At 39.6% G+C, this 14,706-nt stretch overlaps 1 long non-coding RNA gene across 2 annotated transcripts; it reads right to left on the bottom strand.

The window, feature by feature from the left end:
* Positions 1-8,810: 8,810 nt before the first annotated feature.
* LOC121981189 lies at positions 8,811-10,840 on the bottom strand. 2 transcript variants are annotated; one of them, XR_006111751.1, is made up of 4 exons: positions 10,714-10,840; positions 10,522-10,577; positions 10,255-10,424; positions 8,811-9,031 (listed from the first exon to the last, which is right to left on the bottom strand). It is a non-coding gene; the product is annotated as an uncharacterized LOC121981189 (long non-coding RNA). The 2 variants fall into 2 exon arrangements; XR_006111752.1 differs by having other exon boundaries at positions 10,522-10,570; positions 10,714-10,839.
* Positions 10,841-14,706: the final 3,866 nt, after the last annotated feature.

Genomic DNA, 14,706 nt, shown 5'->3' with positions numbered 1-14,706 from the left:
ATCCAACCCCCCTTCTAGCCGGCCACCGATCCTCCTATAACCCCGAGATTTGGTCACTAACACTTTGTTGGATAGTCTGAGTGTACGCAACATCGCGAAACAGTTTCTCTATTTATCGAAAAGTCTTCTAGCAGTCAATAGATCGCCTGCCAAACTCAACGCGATATCTCTCTAGTATTTAGACTGGATCACATGTATATAGTTCTTATCCATAAATGTAAATCATAATTATAAATAATTTCCACATGTATATAGTTTTAGACACAAACAATCTGCCGGAGATTTTAGGGGTATTAGCTGAATTCAAATAGCACTGATTTAAATTCAACTTACAGTAGATATGACCTGAGCGGATAATCTCAGGCTGCCAGCAGGGGCTGGTTTCTACTCCGAGCCGAAGAATTGCCGAGCAAGAAGATCGGCTGAGCCACTAGTCTGTGTTGCCGAGTGGGCGGATCGGCCGAGCAGAGGGCAGATCGGCCAAGCAGATCGGTCGAGATGAGGTCGGTCGGTTAGTCGGGTCGGTCGGCCGGGTCGGCGGGTCGGTCGGTCGGCCGGGTCGGCAGGTCGGTCGGTCGGCTGGGTCGGCGGGTCGGTCGGTTGGCCGGGTCGGTGAGTCGATAGGTCGGTCGGGTCGGTTGGTCGGCTGGGTCGGCGTGCAGTAGAACAGGTCTTGACAGAAAGGAAGACCAGGTCTGTTTAGAGTAGAATGACCAGGTATGTTCAAAGCAGATCTGCAGAACAGAAGACCAGGTCTGCAGAGCAGTCTCGAAAGAGCAGTAAGGTCGGGCAAAATCCTGACCGGGCAAGCTGACCGAGGCCTGCAAGTAGCAGTTTCCTTGAAACAGATTCGCCCCCACCTTCGGCTGTGCTTCGAGGCTTATTTGGGAGGTCTGTTTCCTAGGATACAACGATCTGACCGCGAACTCCACCAAGCTCCGGTGGTCACGGCGAACTGAGTGGTACCCGAAAGCTACTGCGGGCAATCTGTCGAGCAGGAGTTGCACGACAGAGAAGGGGAATGAGGAGGAGAGCTTCTGCTTGCATTTGCTGTGTTATATGTGTAACCTTTTGCCTTAGGTCGCAGTCTCCTTATATAGGAGCTTAAGACCAAAGGACACCATTAATGATCATTACTCAACGCCAGCTTTTCACTTAGCTGTTTTGATTATGCATTAATTTTCCTTTAATGCATCCGTTACACAAGCAGCAAAAAGATTTATGGGCAAAATGTAGTTGTTCCGCTTGGGCAAATTTTTGCCCCGACCGGTCCAACATTCGTGTGTGCAAGTCGTGCTCGCGCACGAGTCAACTTGGTTCAATGCAATCCATGCCCTAGATTTGCACCCCCCCTGCGCACCCACGCGTGAGAGAGAACCTCTCCCCATGCATTTGTTCACATCTTCAATGCATGTGAATCAATATAAACCAACAAACTTGCCTTGAAACTTCTAATGTGAGACTAAAGTCCCATTCACAATAGAGCTTCTTCTCTTCCACCTCTTCTCCATTCACACTTATTCAACAATCCCCCACATGAATGGAGATAGGGTATGTGATAGCATTCAGCAGTTGAGTCAAGTATAGGATAAGTAGGGTTTACCCTTTGAACCTTCCCTTGAGAAGATCTGGTTGCTTACTGGCTGATAGTAAACACGATGTCCTTGAACTATACTGTCGTCTGTGTAAGCAGTGACAAATCTCACCCAAGACTCTCCCTAATACAACTCAGTTCTCATGAGTGTGTTCGTTCTTGGCCATGAACACGCCTGGTTCTGTGAGAAGCTCTAAGAATTGTGCCTCCAATTCTCTTCGAAGCGGCCCCACTTCTTTCTCACATAGGTGATCCCTCAAGAGTTACCATCTACTCTTTTTGATCATTAAAAGCTCATTAGCTTATCCAGCTCTAGTCACTGTTTCAATGGGCTACCCCCCACGGTGTGTCTAGTCATTGCAGATTAGTTGTCCCTTTGAACCTAGTTCTTGGGATCTCCAGTCAGCATAGGTTGGGTGTCCTCTGCACTGATCGCTGACAACGGCACCAAACCCATTCCCTGTGATGAGCTTGCTACTAACTCTCGATTTAACCCCTTGGTTAACGAATCCGCTATGTTATCCTTTGACTTCACATAGTCAACAGTGATAACTCCAGTTGAGAGTAGTTGTCTAATGGTATTATGTCTTCGACGTATATGTCTAGACTTACCATTATACAGATGGCTCTGTGCTTGACCGATTGCTGATTGGCTATCGCAATGTATGCAAATCGCCGGCACAGGTTTCATCCATCGAGGAATATCTTCTAAGAATTGCCGTAGCCATTCAGCCTCTTCACCGCACTTGTCAAGAGCTACAAACTCAGATTCCATCGTGGATCAGGTTATTACGGTTTGCTTAGAAGATTTCCAGGAAATGGCTGCACCTGCTAAAGTGAAGACATATCCACTCGTAGGCTTAGAGTCTTTTATGTCAGATATCCAACTTGCATCGCTGTATCCTTCGATCATAGCAGGATATCTCATGTAGTGCAGTCCATATTCATGAGTATATCTCAAGTACCTCAGTACTCTTGTTATCCCTTTCCAGTGCTCAACACCGGGATTACTCGTGTATCTACTCAGTTTGCTTACTGCGTAGGCCAAGTCTAGTCGAGTACAACTCATCAAGTACATCAGACTTCCAATTACTCGAGAGTACTCTATCTGCGAGATACTTTCACCTTGATTTTTCGATAGATGTTGACTCGTATCTATCGACGTTCATGCCAACAGTATCACCCTTGGTGAATTTCTCAAGAATCTTGTCCACGTAATGGGACTGACCAAGAACAAGTCCTTCTGTCGTTTTAAGAATTTTGATTCCTAGAATCACATCAGCTAGGCCCATGTCTTTCATGTCAAATCTTGAGTTCAACATATCTTTAGTGGAATTTGATTATCTTATCATTGCTCCCAATGATAAGTATGTCGTCTATATAGAGGCACAAGATGACATAGTCACTCTCTGTGGCTCTCATGTAGACACATTTATCACATTCATTGATCTTGAATCCACATTCCTTCATGGCATTATCGAATTTCTCATGTCACTGCTTTGGTGCTTGTTTCAAGTCATATAATGACTTCACCAATCTACAGACCTTGTTTTTCTGTCTTGGCACAGAAAACCCCTCAGGTTTGTCCATATAGATTTCCTCTTCTAAATCCCCATTTAGAAAGGCTGTCTTTACATCCATTTGATGTACTTCGAGATTCCATAGAGCAGCAATAGCCAACAATACTCTAATGGAAGTTATTCTCGATACCGGAGAGTATGTATCGAAGTAGTCAAGACCTTCTCGTTGTTGGTATCCTTTAATTACCAATCTGGCCTTGTATTTATCGATTGTGCTATCTGATTTCATTTTCTTCTTGAAGATCCACTTGTAACCTAGTGGTTTAATTCCCGGAGGAAGATCCACAAGTTCCCAAGTGTGATTTTGCAAGATAGATTCTATCTCAGATGCAATTGCCTCTTTCCAGCGAGGTCCATCAGAAGAGCCTACAACTTCTGAGTAACTTCAGGGCTCACTCTCCAACATGAAAGTGATAAAATCTGATCCATAGGATTTTTCTACCCGAGCTCTTTTGCTCCATCTAGGCTCAACCTCCACGGGTTCCTCGTCATCATCATCTTCTTCTTCGCCTTGTGTTTCGGTTGCCCGTTTTGAGGAGCTAGCATCCTCACGAGTCTTATACGGAAACACATGCTCAAAGAAAGAGGCATTTCTCGATTCGATTATCGAGTTCCTGTGTATCTCCGGTACGTGTGACTCATACACACAAAATCGATAAGTACTGCTGTTATGTGCATATCCAATAAATATGCAATCAACAGGGCTCTTATCTTAATCCTTTTCGGATCATGTACCAACACTTTGGCAAGACACCCCCACATTCGTAAATATTTGTAGGACGATTGTCTTCCATTCCATAACTCATAAGGGCTCTTATCTATTTTCTTCCAGGGCACCTTATTTAAAAGGTAATTAGCTGTTAACACAGCTTCCCCCCACATGGACTCTGGCAATCTAGAGCTTAATAGAAGAGCATTCATCATCTCTTTAAGAGTTCGATTCTTTCGCTCTGCAACTCCGTTTTGCTGAGGAGTATATAGAGCTGTTGTTTCATGTCTGATCCCATGTTCAGCACACAACTCAACGAACGGTGACACATATTCACCGCCTCGGTCACTTCGAACCACCTTAATTTTCCTATTAAGTTGGTTTTCAACCTCATTCTTATAGAGAGAAAATTTCTCTATAGCTTCATCCTTACTTTTGAGAAGATACACATAACAATATTTTGTGTTGTCATCTACAAAAGTGATGAAGTATTTATTACCACCACGTGTTGGTGTACCTTTTAGGTCGCACACATCAGTGTGGATTAGGTCAAGTGGTTCATTACTTCTTTCAATATGCTGAAAGGATGACCTTGTCATTTTCGCTTCAATACAAATCTCACACTTGTGTTTTGGGTCAAGGTGGAATGTAGGTATGCTTTGCATGTTTATTAATCTATGCAACACATCGTAGTTAACATGTCCTAGTCTACCATGCCACAAACACGAAGACTCAAGCATATAAGTGGAAGAGCTTTCATTGTTATTTATCTTGGGCCTAATGACCATTACATTGAGCTTAAACAACCCATCAGATACATAGCATCTTCCTACAAACATTCCATTTTTGGACAATACAACTCTGTCCGACTCAAAAACAATGTGAAAGTCATGCTTGCTCAAAAGTAATCCGGACACTAGATTCTTCCGAATCTCCGGAACATACAGCACATTGTTCAGAGTGAGGTCCTTGCCCGAGGTCATCTTCAGCACAACCTTTCCTTGGCCCATGATGTCCGAGGTTGCTGAGTTCCCCATGAACAGTTTGTCTCCAGTGACTTCCTCGAAGTTGTGGAGCAGCTCCTTATTGCAGCACACATGTCTGGTGGCTCCAGTATCGATCCACCATTGTCGCGGGTTTGAACCAATCAGATTCAGTTCCGAGACCACAGCGCAGAGGTCGTCCATTTCTGGTCCCTCGTTCAGGTTGGCCTCTTGCTTCTTCTTCGGCTTTCTGCACTCCGAAGATTTGTGACCTACTTTGTCACAGTTGAAGCACTTCCCAGAGAACTTCTTCTTGCTGATGCCTCCTCTGGGTCCCATCTTGGAAGACTTGGGGTTCTTCCGTTTCGAGCTTTGACCATGCTCGACCACGTTGGCTTTCACAGTAGCCTGAGAGAACAGTTTCCTCTCTGAACTCTTGTTGTCTTCTTCGATGCGAAGTCGAACAATGAGTTCCTCTACATTCATCTCCTTCCGCTTGTGCTTCAGGTAGTTCTTGAAGTCCTTCCAGCCGGGAGGCAGTCAGAACCATCCCTTATGAGTGGATCTCGTGCAAGATCACCTGAAGCTCTTGGACTTGGCTGATCACAGTCTTGGAGTCAACCATCTTGTAGTCTAAGAATTGGCCCACGATGAACTTCTTTGCCCCTGCATCCTCCGTCTTGTATTTCTTGTCCAGGGACTCCCACAGCTCCTTAGCTGTTCTCTTCATGCTATACACAGCGTACAGCGAGTCGGCAAGGCAGTTGAGGATGTAGTTTCGGCAAAGGAACTCAGAATGAGTCCATGCCTCCACTGTACTGATGGTCTGCGCATCAGCATCCTCAGCTCGCTTGGGAGGGTCCTTAGTCAAGAACCGAGCCAGGTTAAGCCACTACAACAAAAACCTTCATAGACATCGGTTTTCCACCGGTGTCTTTTTTATTTTCGACCGATGTCTATGAAGCCGATGTTAAAAGTCTGTTATTTTAGACATCGGGTTAAAACCGGTGTAGTATCACTTAACGACACCGGTCTTCGAATCGGTTATTAACCGGTGTAGTATCACTTAACGACACCGTTTCATCAACGGTGTAAAACTGATGTAATATTGTATGTTAATAACACCAGTTTTGGCAGCGGTAAATGACCGATGTAATATTACTTTATAACACCGGTTTTACATCGGTGGAAAACCGATGTAATATGTATATTTTTTAACAGCACAGATTTGATTTTAAAACCGACAATAACAAAAAAAAATACACAAATATTCACAAATTGTACAAATATTCTTCATTCAATAATATCCATAAAATACACATATTCACAAATTATATAAATAATCTTCTTACAACAATATTCATAAAATACCCAAACATTCTTTTTACATCAAAAGCTAGCTAATAGATATCAAAATCAAAGTATAACATTCTGTTAACACATCAAGGTACAACTGTCTCAAATGTAATCTAGCATGCATTCAGCCCACTCGAACCGCACTTCATCAATTTCAACTCTGGAGTACTTGAGATTTGTAAACTGTAAAAACACATAAATAATATATTAGTAAATCAAGACCAAAAATCATAGTTGAAAAAGTAGTAAGAGCACCAGGTAACAAGATGAGTAATTGGAATGCTTAAAAAGAGAAACGTTCATCAATTATCTCAACCACAAATAAATAGAAAGAAGAATCATAGATGTAAGATACTGATATAGTCCAACACCGGCACAAATTCAAAGAAGCAATTACCTATCTTTGTAAGCTGAAGCCAAATTTGCATGGGCTTCAGGCATAGTTGGTCTGATATTCACAGCACGTATATAATCCTGAATTGCTTCAGTAACTCTACCAATCTCCTTAAATGTGTTCCCTCTATTGACAAGACCATCAGCATCAGTCTGAACTAGCAAAAAGCAGCAATTCTCATGATTGAATATCCACGCAGGAAGCAAAGGTTGAACTAGCAGTGTAGCTACGTAGGTGCTGCCTAGTATCTGCCAAATTAACGAAATTAGCAGAAGTATCTTGCCAATATAAACCGACAAAAATCTCATGATTGAATAAGGAAGAAATAAAAGCGAGAAGTGATTTTTACAAAAATTCCACATAGTAAACTGGAATTCATATCCCTAAGAAAAGTTTGATCCAATAAAATATTTTAAACTGTATTTGTCAAAGCCAATGCAGATGCTTCCCCACTAAAATGAGAGGTAGTTGCACTAAATGGTCAACGACCATCCATCACTGATGATCCTTCTCACTTCAATCTCATAGCAGTCCAGATGGCATTCTAACTGTATCCTGTTAAAACATAAACGTGTTGTAGCCAACTGTTTGACAAAAAACCAAGCATGATTGCGAGGGCGTGATGGTAATGAACATGTTGTTAGTACATGATTGCAATGAAAAAGGTAGATATAGTACTCTACCTGTTGCTTGTATATAATAGCCAAGTTGTTGAAGGGCGCAGATATCCCTGTTGTAACTGCTAAAGTTGCCTTATAGAATGATGCAGCAACACTCATCATGTTACTGCATGAAGAGAAGTTTCATTAAGGAACAAAAATAAACTATTCGCACAGTTGTTATCAAACATTTCTAAAGCTTACCAATCCATGTATATGTTGCCAAGGCTTGACAATGCTTGTGAATGGTTAGGTTGTAAAGCAAAGCATGACTTGGGAAAAATTATTAAAATGAAGTTATTCAACAAGGAAAAAACACTTAAGAGAAAATATCCAAATTAAAAAGTCACCCTATAATATCCACAAGCTCTGGCCGTTCTACAAACAATAGCTTAAATAACAGTTTTGTCAGTGCTTCCCCTTCAATTAGGAGGCAAGCAACCATCAAGGAAAGTGAAGGTTTGATAAAGAATTCAATAAAGTAGGGAGCAACAATATACAAAGGGCGTAGTATGTTGCAAAAACAGAAGACGTTGATCAACTATAAGCACAACCCTAGTACTAAAGAAGACGTGCCATCTGAGATCACCATAACATTTTCTGGCTAAATTCACAAACCTTTCTTTGATACTAACAAAGATTGTGCATCTAATATTATTTGATGTGTGAAAGGAATGGCAAAAATTTTCAGTTAAACGGTCAAGGTTACAAAGTATACTAACTGTTGAGATAAATTTGATGCTACATCCTGCCAATTAACAAGGCCTCACTAGTTCTTAAAGATAGACTAACAATTACACATGAGTTGGATTATGGGTTATCAGAATCCAAATGGCTTCTGACCCTAATACATGGAATGAGATCCACTTTCTACCAGAATAATTCCATCGATATCATATAACCGTTGTTGGTCCATGTGACAAGGGCATTATAAAATGCATGCACATGACCCCACTTGTAGCTACTCACCAACATAAAGCCTATAACGAAGCAGATAAACTAAGATATTTTATTGATAGATATTTATTTATTTACACACTGAAATATTGAAAGATATCAAAATTTTTACTTGTTTGCTCAGCTTCTTTGATCTGCACATTTGAAATAATATGTTATAAGGCAACTGATTTGAAAGAAACTAAATATAGTGATGCATGGTGTATAGTAGATTATTATGATTTTTCTTGAAATATATAAAATAATTTATTCACACTATCTTCATTTGGTTCAACTACTATCAGTTGGATCACCTTCTTGAGGCCATTCAAGTTCCTCATAAGCTAGACTAATAAGTATGTGGGCAATTTGGTCACTACAATTTTGTTATGACTAACTTTACTTTTTTACACTGGGTTGGCTTTAAAATTGGGTGAATAATTAGGGATGATACATCTGATCAATTTTTGCAGTATATAGAAAGCAGAACGCCATATGACTGCATCCAGTAAGTCAGATGTTTATAGCTACGGAATGATGATAATAGAAATCGTTGGAGGGAGAAAGAACTTCAAAGCAATGGCAGACCACAATAGTGAAATTTATTTTCCAGACTGGGTTTATGACAGTTTTGATAAGTACTATGATTTGGTCACTCCTGATACCAGTCTTGTTAGTCCTGAGACTGATGCTAATCCTAAGACTAAAGAAATTACAAAAAAGATGATGATAGTGGGTTTATGGTGCATACAGATAAAGCCAGAAAATAGACCTTCAATTAGCATGGTTGTCACCATGTTGGAAGGAAGCATCATGGACCCTGCAAATGCCACCAAAACCAGAATTCAATTAGAGTGCCATTTGAAGATTATTAAATGATGCAATATTGTTTTTGTTTCCACAGTATTCTGAACAATAAAACAAAATCAAGTCTGTATAACATTTGGCTTGAATGTAATCTGTGATTAAAGTAATTTCTTAATTCTGTTTTGTGTGGTGAGATTATATTGGAAAACAAATATTGTTTAAATGCTTGTTGACCTCATAATGTTGTAAAAGAGTCGCACAAATAATTGTTTATCATATGCAAAGCTAGTAATAGGGAGATATATATTCCCTTAGCACCCATAACAGTCAACAGGATAATGTTTTCTTCATTTTATTGTTTTGTGTGGTGAGATTACTATCTGTTGGTTGTGGAGATTACATGTCGAAATGCAGATTAGTCTAACTGATGAAATCTTCTACTAGATAGCCAATGAGGATCATAGCAGTAGCAGAAGATCTAAATTTAAATGACCTTTGTAGTCTATCTCATGAGCAAAGAAACTCGCGATTGCCTACCTCTCTTCCCTCAACATAGTGATTCCTCTTGGTTTTCAACTTGAAGGGCCAAAGGAAAAAAGTTAACACAAACCTAGACGATGAGAAAGAATGGGGAAAAAATGCCTTACTACAGACCTGCTCAATGTTAGAATTGTCTGTAAGAGGAATGTGTGCAGCTTGTTCAGTGTTCCATATTCCCTTTTGTAAGTGACAAGACAACAATGTAATGTAAAATTCTTAACTGCATCGAGCTAACACGATATGAATGAGCCATGAACACAGAAGAACAGAACGATCCATACCCATTTGACACATGAGAATCCAACCTATGCAACATGTTCATTATAGGGAGATAGTAATCTGCACAGATATATGAAGAGGTCCAGCTAATGGATTCCAAAAATCAGAGAAAGTAATATTGTAAAGCTCGTAATCGGGCACACAAGCTTGAACCCCAAAAGATTTTTTTTTCTTCATATGCTGGAAACTTCATTCAGATCTCTTGCTGGATAGTGTTTGAGGAAATTCATCAAACACATTGCATGCATCAATCAATTAATACTTGCAATCAAGATATCAAGAAGATGAAACTCTAATATTTTTTAGTTTCCACTATACTTGAGTTTCTAGGTTACACATGCAAGAATATGGCCTTGACAAGCAAAGTTTCAAGCTTATTTGAGTTTCAAGAAATTTAACTGACGAAGAAGAAATCACCTGCCAATCTCAATTGCATAGTCTGACCACCACATTCTTTCGCGTCCATACCATCGCTACCACCGGACCAGAGATGATGTACTCCACAAGGGAACCAAAGAAAGGCTTCATGGAGAGGTCGACGTAGTGTTTCTCCGCAAAGGAGCGTTCCACGCCGACCAACTTCAACCCTGATCGACGCACAAAAATAACCAAGAAAATTTCTCGTTTCTTCTCTAAAGTAGACAGGGAAAACAAAAAAAGGATTGCAGTTGGTAAAATCTTCACCTTTCAAGTAGAAACCCTTTTTCTCAAACCTACTAATGATTTCTCCAACCTTTCAACTAAAAAAAAAGGGAAGAAGAAGGATTTTGGTGTTTCAGTAACACATCTACTATAAATTACGCAATGCAACGCCGAAGAATAGATGAACGAAGCGAAGGAAGAAGAAATCAAGGCGGAGGGAGAGGGAGAGCACACCAGGCCGCGTTGGACGCCGTCGGGCTTGATCATGATGAAGGTCTGTCTGTTCCATCGCCACGCTCGCTTCGTTTCTATCGCTTGCTTGCTGACGTTGTCTAGGAGAATGATGACCGAAGGCACAACTTTCATAGAGTGGGAACAGAAACCCTAATTTGACTCAGCTCCACAGAAGATCCTGGCTAGAAGTGCATATGTCTCGGAACCTATCTGCATCTTGGCGGATCGAGCGGTGAATCGGAAGCACAGATCTCCGATCTCTGTTTCTGTCTGCTTCGAATTGGGAGAATGAAGGAGGTCGAGATTGGGTCGGCGATGGGAGGGGAGGAGAAGGTAGAGGCTGAGAAGGTGAGGCGCCCGAAGACGGCTCTCTCTCTCTGCCTCCCGTGGACGGCAGCATATAGGGTTAGGTTAGAGGGAAGAGTTGAAAATTTTAGCTAAGTATTGGTGGGAAAATTATCATAGACATCGGATTTTAAAAACCGATGTTAAAATCGGTGTCTATTAACGAAAAAACGGGCGCTCATAGACATCGCCTAAAAAATCGATGTCTATGAGCGAAAATTTGCGCTCATAGACACCGATTTTTGGAAAAACCGGTGTAAAATACTCAAAGACATCGGTTTTTGCTTAAAACCGTTGTTGTTCCACTGATGTCTATGAAGATTTTTGTTGTAGTGAGCGTGGTCAGGTAGAAGAGCATCTTCTGCTGCCACCTCTTGAAGTTCAGTCCACTGAACTTCTCTGGCTTTTCCCCATGACTGATTGGCACAGTTCCAATCGGGGAGGAGGGGACCTGCACTTGTTGAGTCTGTTGCACCTCAACATTTTGTTCCGTGGCCATCTCAATAGAAACGAGTCTGTTTCAAGATTGTTAGACACAAACAATCTGCCGGAGATTTTATGGGTATTAGCTGAATTCAAATAGCACTGATTTAAATTCAACTTACAGTAGAGATGACTTGAGCGGATAATCTCAGGCTGCCAGCAGGGGCTGGTTTCTACTCCGAGCTGAAGAATTGCCGAGCAAGAAGATCGGCTGAGCCACTAGTCTGTGTTGCCGAGCGGGCGGATCGGCCGAGCAGAGGGCAGATCGGCCAAGCAGATCGGTCGAGATGAGGTCGATCGGTCAGCCGGGTCGGTCGGTCGGCCGGGTCGGTCGATCGGCTGGGTCGGCGGTCGGCGTGCAGCAGAACAGGTCTTGACAGAAAGGAAGACTAGGTCTGTTTAGAGTAGAATGACCAAGTCTGTTCAGAGCATATCTGCAGAACTGAAGACCAGGTCTGCAGAGCAGTCTCAAAAGAGAAGTAAGGTCGGGCAAAATCCCGACCGGGAAAGCTGACCGAGGCTTGCAAGTAGCAGTTTCCTTGAAATAGATTCGCCCCCACCTCCGGCTGTGCTTCGAGGCTTATTTGGGAGGTCTGTTTCCCAGGATACAACGGTCTGACCATGAACTCCACCAAGCACCGATGGTCACGGCGAACTGAGTGGTACCCGAAAGCTACCGCGGGCAATCTGTCGAGCAGGAGTTGCACGACAGAGAAGGGGAATGAGGAGGAGAGCTTCTGCTTGCTTTTCCTGTGTTATATGTGTAACCTTTTGTCTGAGGTCGCAGCCTCCTTATATAGGAGCTCAAGACCAAAGAACACCATTAATGATCATTACTCAACGCTAGCTTTTCACTCACTTGGCTGTTTTGATTATGCATTAATTTTCCTTTAATGCATCCGTTACACAAGCAGCAAAAAGATATATGTGGCAAAATGTTGGTTGTTCCGCTTGGGTAAATTTTTGTCCCGACCAATCTGGCATTCGTGTGCACAGGTCGCGCTCGAGTCAACTTGGTTCAATGCAATCCAGCCTCTCCCCATGCATTTGTTCACATCCTCAATGTATGTGAATCAATATAAACCAATAAACTTACCTTGAAACTTCCAATGTGAGACTAAAGTCTCATTCACAGTGAAACTTCTTCTCTTCCACCTCTTCTCCATTCACACTTATTCAACATATAGTTCTTATCCATGTAATATTTCTATTATTATATTCGTAGTAGTATTTTTATATTTTATCTATAATTATAATATGACAAATTAGATGATGGAAATATGAGATGCAATTTAAGTAATAGTTCAATATATATGAAAAATAGGGTGGATTTAGAAGATAAAGATATTTTCATTGATAGTAAACCATATCATGTTATTAAACAGATGTATAATTATCTGGCAGCTTATTTTTAAAAATTATTAAAAAGGACATCTCATTTTATTTTTTTTAATCTAAAAATATTAATATATTAGGACTGGAATAAAAGTGGTATCCTTTTATTTATTTATTTTTAAAAAAAAAATGGAATGCCCATTGACGATATATCATTAATTAACTCAAGACTCTTTATTTTTAAAAATCAGTTATTTTAAAAAAAAATTGATAAATAAAGTGTGTTTTAATATGGTGGAATCAATTTTATAATTGAATAGTAATTCATTTTTTTAGATAGTAAAGGCAATGCTTGAATACAAGTTTAAGAAAAATATTATTTCTTAATTAATAGTTTCTACGAATAGTTAAATATAATACATGTATATAATTCCTATCCATAAATGTAAATCATAATTATTAATAATTTCTACAAGTATTAAGTATTACATACAATATTTCTATTATTATATTGGCATAGCTAGTATTTTAATATATTATCGATAATTATAATATGACAGAAATATGGTATGCAATTTAACTAATTATAAAAATAATTATAATAATATAGGATCATGATTGTAGCGCACGTCTATATATTTCACCGAGAGCTCCCTTAGTTAAATTATCCAAAGCTCTTATACAAACTTATAAGATGGCAAAAGTAGCTCTATTGTTCTTCTTCCTTGTTCTTCTCACCTCCTCAGGTATGTTCTTCTTTTGGTCGATGATAGCTATTGCATTTATAAGTGCCATATTGATAATTTTTACATAACATCAATATTTGATTTCTTTGGTCACAAATTACTTTTTATATAATATATTTATAAAAAAAATTATATGCTAATATATCTTAAAACATGCATGCAGTTGGGACGAAGGCTAAAAGTGCGAAACTTTGCAGAAAGACGCTTCACGAAACAGGATGCACCTTGGCTGCATGTAGAAAAGAATGCTTTTTTAACGATGGTGGAATGGGACAATGCATTGGGAATCCGGATGGATCGATTTTTAAGTGCTTATGCGTCTATAAATGCTAATCTAGAAAGATGGATACTCTGGTAAACTTGTGCTTCAACATCTCATAGATGCTTCTCTTCTCTTCTTTGATACTATCAACTTGTGCCATGTTTTATGTTATATCCAATTTTATCAATAAAGCGACTATATATTGCTAGACCTTTTATTACAATACTATAAGAAAATAGAGTTTCAGATCAAAAAAAAAAAGGAATTTGTCTCTAAAAGTCATGTTTCTGTAAATCATTTATAAATATATTTTTAAATTGATCACATAAAATTAATTTTAAATATAAATTTTATCTCTAAATTTTATTTTAAATCTGTTATATTAACCTACCTTAAATGCTAATCTAGACAGATCTATTCTATAATAAACTTGTACTTCAACATCTACATAGATGCTTCTCTTCTTTCTTCGAGTATAGAATTTATCGATAAAGCAAGTATATTGCAAGACCTTTTATTATAATTTTACACTTTGTGTTCTTAAAGAAGTTCCCTTAAGTTCCTTGATCAAGAATTGTCGTTTATGTGTTTGTGTTCTGTAAATCATACTTTGTATATGAATGAGCGGTCTCATTCGATCACGAATCCTTCGATAGATTTCCTAAACTTTGAGGATAATGAAACTAAACAGTGCTCGATAAATTGCCTAAACTTTGATCTAAAAGGAAAACATAATTTGTATGCCAATCTTGAATTATTTGCTTGCACATCATAGCTGAATTCTTTAAACATCATCAAGCTCCAAGGTGCAGTATAGACAAT

Source organism: Zingiber officinale, chromosome 5A (genome assembly GCF_018446385.1).
Source record: "Zingiber officinale cultivar Zhangliang chromosome 5A, Zo_v1.1, whole genome shotgun sequence".
NCBI lineage: Eukaryota > Viridiplantae > Streptophyta > Magnoliopsida > Zingiberales > Zingiberaceae > Zingiber > Zingiber officinale.
The sequence above is the reverse complement of the archived record's forward strand: the minus strand, read 5'-3'. Positions and strand labels throughout refer to the sequence as shown.